Genomic DNA, 6,138 nt, shown 5'->3' with positions numbered 1-6,138 from the left:
CTCTGCCAAATCTTTTAAGTTTGGCTTTGATTCTGAACATAGTACACAGAGTTGTTTATAGTCTGTATCTAGTCATTGCAAAATCTAGAATCCCTGTAGGTCTGTTTCTATTATCTGTTATTTCTCCTGCTTATTACTGGTATCTTGTCTCCTTGTGTGCCTTGTTGTCTTTTTTTTTTTTTTTTTTAAAGCTATTTTGATCCTTGTTCCTAGAAACCTGGTCATCCTTGCACTAAACATTGTTTTTGAAAGAAAGTTATAGGCCAGCGGCAGTGGCTTGCTTCTGTAATCTCAGCACTTTGGGAGGCCAAGGTGGGCAGATCTCTTGAGGCTAGGAGTTTGAGACCATCCTGACCAACATAGTGACACTCCAACTCTACTAAAAATACAAAAACTAGCCAGGTGTGGTGCACATGCCTGTAATCCCAGATACTTGGGAGGCTGAGGTAGGAGAATCATTTGAACTCAGGAGGCAAGGATTGCATAAGCTGAGATTGTGCCACTGTGCTCCAGCCTGAATGACTGTGTCTCAAAAACAAACAAAAAAGAAAGAAGGGAAGGAAGGAAGGAAGAGAGGGAGGGTGGAAGGGAGGGAAATAAAATTACAGAAACAATTTGAGGCCTAGGATGATGTTATTTTTCCTTCGAATTGGATTTTGGTTTTACTCTTGCCACTAGCAATTAGGGACAAACCTAACATAAGTTCAGGCTTCGAGATGTTTCTGGATCCCTTAGATGATTTGAAGTCAGTCTGCAGTCTATATGAGAGTTACTTTACTTGTGCTCCCTTACACCTACAAGGCAGGATTTTAAAGTCCCAGGCCAAATCCAAGGGTGATATAGAAGAGTTGCCACCCTTTATTAGTCCTAGACTCCAACTTTTGTCCCCACGGGCTCTTAAGGCTGCCAAAAATACATCTTAGCTTTCTAATTACTTGTTCTGCATCAGGAAACGCCTCAGACAAAGCATCATGAGTGCTAGGCTCCTTACTCCAAATTCCTTACCAATCCAAAATCTTGGTCCAGTTAATTCCTCACTATTTTGTTAGTTCTGATATACTTTTAGAGGATGTATTTTGTTTTTCATCCAGGTTGATTAGCTGTATTCAGTAGGAGGACTGACTGAAATTACATTGTATGCCATTAACAATAATGAAAGTCTACACAGTTTATTCCTGAAAGATAAAAATCTCGGCCAAGGTGGGTGGATCATGAGGTCAGGAGATCGAGACCATCCTGGCTAATATGGTGAAACCCTGTCTGTACTAAAAATACAAAAAATTAGGCCGGGCACAGTGGCTCATGCCTGTAATACCAGCACTTTGGGAGGCCGAGGCAGGGGTGGATCATGAGGTCAGGAGATCGAGACCATCATGGCCAACATGGTGAAACCCTGTCTCTACAAAAAAAAAAAAAAAAAATTAGCCAGGCATGGTGGCACATGCCTGTATTCCCAGCTGCTTGGAGGCTGAGGCAGGAGAATCACTTGAACCTGGGAGGTGGAGGTTGCAGTGAGCAGAGACTGCACTACCGCATTCCAGTCTAGGTGACACAGTAAAACTCTGTCTCAAAAAAAAAAAAAAAAAAAAAGCCCGGCGCGGTGGCTCAAGCCTGTAATCTCAGCACTTTGGGAGGCCGAGGCGGGTGGATCACAAGGTCAAGAGATCGAGACCATCCTGGTCAACATGGTGAAACCCCGTCTCTACTAAAAGTGCAAAAAATTAGCTGGGCATGGTGGCACGTGCCTGTAATCCCAGCTACTCAGGAGGCTGAGGCAGGAGAATTGCCTGAGCCCAGGAGGCGGAGGTTGCGGTGAGCCGAGGTCGCGCCATTGCACTCCAGCCTGGGTAACAAGGGCGAAACTCCGTCTCAAAAAAAAATACAAAAAATTAGCTGGGCATGGTGGTGTGTGCCTGTAATCCCAGCTACTCAGGAGGCTGAGGCAGGAGAATTGCCTGAACCCAGGAGGCGGAGGTTGCGGTGAGCCGAGATCGTGCCATTGCACTCCAGCCTGGGTAACAAGAGCGAAACTCCTCCTCAAAAAAAAAAAAAAAAAAAAAAAATCTCATTAGCTCTATCTAGTCAAGGCCCCATTTCTGATCTGGTGGCCAAGCACACAGGGCCATTCCATATGTAGCGTATCTACTACGTATTAGCTTTGGGAAGGGCAGGTTGCTGAGAAGCGGATAGGAGAAAATGACTGGCATCTCTAATACACCAAATTACATTCTCTTCTCCAAATATACCCTCCTATATCATATTCCAGTGCTTTTTCATAGGCTACCTCTCAGTCAGAATTTTTTTCCCATCCTGTTCACCAGGTAAACTCCTATTCCTTTTTGAAGACTTAGCTCAAGTATTGCAATTTCATCTCAAAAACAAACAAACAGGGCTGGGCCTGTTGGCTCATGACTGTAATCTCAGCACTTTGGGAGGCCGAAGCAGGCAGATCACCTGAGGTTGGGAGTTCAAGACCAGCCTGACTAACGTGGAGAAACTCCATCTTTACTAAAAATACAAAATTAGCAGGGCATGATGGTGCATGCCTGTAACCCCAGCTACTTGGGACGCTGAGGCACACTTTTCCCACCTCCCTCTCCATCCCAACAAATTCCTATTTTTTTTTCCCACATTTTCATCCCTTCTTAACTTTTTTTTTAAGACAGAATCTTGCTCTGTCACCCAGGCTGGAGTGCAGTATTGTGATCTCAGTTCACTGCAACTTCCATCTCCTGGGCTCAAGAGATTCTTCTGCCTCAGCTTCTTGAGTAGCTGGGACTACAGGCGTGCGCCACCATGCCCAGCTAACTTTTGTGTATTTAGTAGAGAACAGGTTTTACCACGTTGGCCTGGCTGGTCTTAAACTCCTGACCTCAGGTGATCTACCTGCCTTAGTGTCCCAAAGTGCTAGGATTACAGGTGTGAGCCACTGTGCCTGGCCTTCCCTTCTAACTTACATTTTCTTCCATACAAGTAATATTTATTAGTATGCTTTTTTTTTTTCTTTTTGTTTTTTTCCTTTTTGTGGAGAACGGGGTCTCAGTATATTGCCCAGGCAGGTCTTGAACTCCTGGGCTCAAGCTATCCTCCTGCCTCTGCCTCCCTAAGAGCTGGGATTACAGGTGTGAGCCAGAGTGCCTGGCTATTATTATTATTATTATTATTTTATGATTCAGTTCCCATAGAGACTGCAAAAAATTGCCAATGCCAACTATATTTCAAGTCATCATGGCGGGGTATTGGGAAAAGTTTTCAATTAACAATAATTGCATCTCAGATAAACCTCATTGGCTGTGATACTGCCAGTGTGCAAAGCTTATTATTATGATGATTATTGAGACAGAGTCTTGCTCTATTGCCCAGGATGGAGTGCAGTAGTGTGATTTCCATTCACTGCAAACTCTGCCTCCCAGGTTCAAGCGATTCTCCTGCCTCAGCCTCACCAATACCTTGTTTTACAGACACCCACCACCATGCCCTGCTAATTTTTGTATTTTTTTTGTAGGGACGGGGTTTCACTATGTTGGCCAGACTGGTCTTGAACTCCTGACCTCAAGTGATCCACCCGACTCAGTCTCCCAAAGTTCTGGAATTACAGGCATGAGCTACTGTGGCCAGCCTAAAGAACAGTTATTGATCACAATACTGGTTAAGTGCTGCCAAAGAAACACACAACTTTTTATCTACATAGTTCTATAATTTGTATGAAAATCAGAGACCTTGAACATACATCAAGTTTAATAAGGAATCAAAGCAATTGCTAACAAATTCAGAGCATTCCTTTGGGACCCCTTCAACCAGTTATAACAGTTGCACTCGAAGGGAGAGATGGCAAATTGTTGTGATTACCAAGGAGCCACCTTTGAGAGAGATTAAGAGGGCAGTGTGGCCAGATAGGCCATCAGCAATATGTTTCATCAGAATAAGGGAAACAGAATGCATCTGTTTAATCGTACTCCCAAAAAAGTGGAGACTAGGAAGAAAAACAGAGAGAAAGCCAATAGTGGTGGCAGCTCTTTCGGGGGAACCAAAAGAGATGAAGTGTGACCAAGTGTACAAAGATGGAAAGATACAAGAAAAAATTGCCATCAAGTGGCTGCTTCAGCTCTTTTAATTTTGTGTGTGTGACATATTTAGACTGTTTTATTTGCTTTCTGGGGTGTCAAATTTGAGGGCTCCCAGAGCCCAGCCCCAAGCAGAGTCTGGCAGATCCTTCTCCGCCTGAGGGTCCCAGACATGGAGGTTTCAGACAAGGCACTGGCTGGAGCTCTGGAAGTCAGGCGGAAGCCACCCTGAAGCTAGGGGTCTCAAGTCTGCCTTCGGGGACAGAAAATGCATTCACTTTGGCAGGATTGGCTTTTTGCTTTGGGACGAGGTCAGGGTCTGAGTCCTCCCAGCATTCCTTGTCTTGCAATGCGCTCTTCAGATCCTGGTGGCATTTCTGCAACTCCCAGGAACCTGGATACATACAGATCAGCGTGCCTGGCTGAGGCAGGAATCCTGGAAGTTTCTCCCTGGGCAGAGGCAGGGAACCCCTCTCCAGGATACCCCTGAAAACATCAGTAATATCAGCAGCATCTGAGAGCAACGCGACGGCACAGGTCCTGGTCCAGGCATGGCTGGTGCTGGCTGCTGTCTAGTTGCTTCCACTCTAATGTGAATAGAGAAGCATCAGTAACCTAAAACTAAAGGAGAAACAAAAGAAAAAGAATAACAGAGTTTTACTCAAAGAATAAATCACAAAGTGGATGTACTTTTTTCCTAAAATATGCTTATTTAGCAATAGTGAGAAACTTCCAGTGTTGCATAAGTACTAATTTAAACCATTTCTTTAATCCTTTGAAAGGCTTCTTTTTCACTAGTTGCTGCCCTTATCTCCCAGAAACATTAGTGACAACCCATGTGACTTTAGTATAATTTCCCAAGGTCTATGTGGGAATTTTCAGTGTATTATGTTCAAGAAACTCACCTGCTCCAACCCAATATTTGTAACAAACAATAGAAATGACCTCTGAGGCGGGGTGCAGTGGCTCACTTCTGTAATCCCAGCAGTTTGGGAAGCGGAGGCGGGCAGATCACTCCAGGTCAGGAGTTCAAGCTGATCAGCCTGGCCAACATGGTGAAACCCCATCTCTACTAAACATACAAAAATCAGCCAGGCGTGGTTGTGGGCACCTGTTATCTCAGCTACTCAGGAGGCTGAGGCAGGAGAATCACTTGAACCTGGGAGGCAGAGGTTTCAGTGAGCCAAGATTGCACCATTGCACTCCAGCCTGGGCCATAAGAGTGAAACGCCATCTCAAAAAAGAAGAAAAGCTATATATGTACTGTGTGGTCTTGTTGTTTTGTTTTGTTTTGTTTTTTCTTAGCGTCTCGTTCTGTCACCCAGGGTGGAGTGAAGTGGTGCAATCTCAGCTCACTGCAACCTTTGCCTCTGGGGTTAAACGATTCTCTTGCCTCAGCCTCCCAAATAGCTGGGATTAAGGGCGCCAGCCACCACACCCAGCTAATTTTTTGTATTTTTAGTAGAGACAGGGTTTCACCATGTTGGCTAAGCTGACCTCAAACTCCTGATCTCCAGTGATCCACCCATCTCAGCCTTTCAAAGAGCTATTACAGGCTTGAGACACTGTGCCCAGCCCATATGTGTGTGTTTTAAATATACACATATTTCACCCTGTTTACTACGTATGTACGCACACATATATGCTTTCCCTAAATTTAGCAATTGTTAACATTAATATTTTACTTAGGTAAATGTTAACAATTGTCAAATTTAGGTAAAGCATATGTGGCATGGTCATATTAGTCTTTCCATTTTTATATGTAATTCAAATTGGTAAAATCAGTATATTAATAAAAGGTTTGGAAAAAGAATAAAAGAGGAGACCAGACATGGTGGCTTATCCCTGTAATCCCAGCACTTGGGGAGGCCCAGGCAGGCAACTCTCGAGGTCAGGAGTTCAAGACCAGCCTGACCAACATGGTGAAACCCCATCTCTAATAATGAAGTGAAATGAATTTTTCAAATGAAGTGAAAGCAGTTTTTCACAAGTAAATCTGTGAAAAATAAATACTGTGAATAAATACTGTATTTACACACAAATAAATCCTGTGAAACCCCGTCTCTACTAAAAA

The 6,138-nt window shown here is 43.9% G+C and overlaps 1 non-coding gene across 1 annotated transcript; it reads right to left on the bottom strand.

The window, feature by feature from the left end:
* Positions 1–3,177: 3,177 nt before the first annotated feature.
* On the bottom strand, positions 3,178–3,317 carry LOC120366288 (U4 spliceosomal RNA). The gene has a single exon (XR_005581014.1). It is a non-coding gene; the product is annotated as a U4 spliceosomal RNA (small nuclear RNA).
* Positions 3,318–6,138: the final 2,821 nt, after the last annotated feature.

This window comes from Saimiri boliviensis, chromosome 11 (assembly GCF_048565385.1).
Source record: "Saimiri boliviensis isolate mSaiBol1 chromosome 11, mSaiBol1.pri, whole genome shotgun sequence".
Lineage (NCBI taxonomy): Eukaryota > Metazoa > Chordata > Mammalia > Primates > Cebidae > Saimiri > Saimiri boliviensis.
This window is presented reverse-complemented; position numbering and strand designations above follow the sequence as displayed.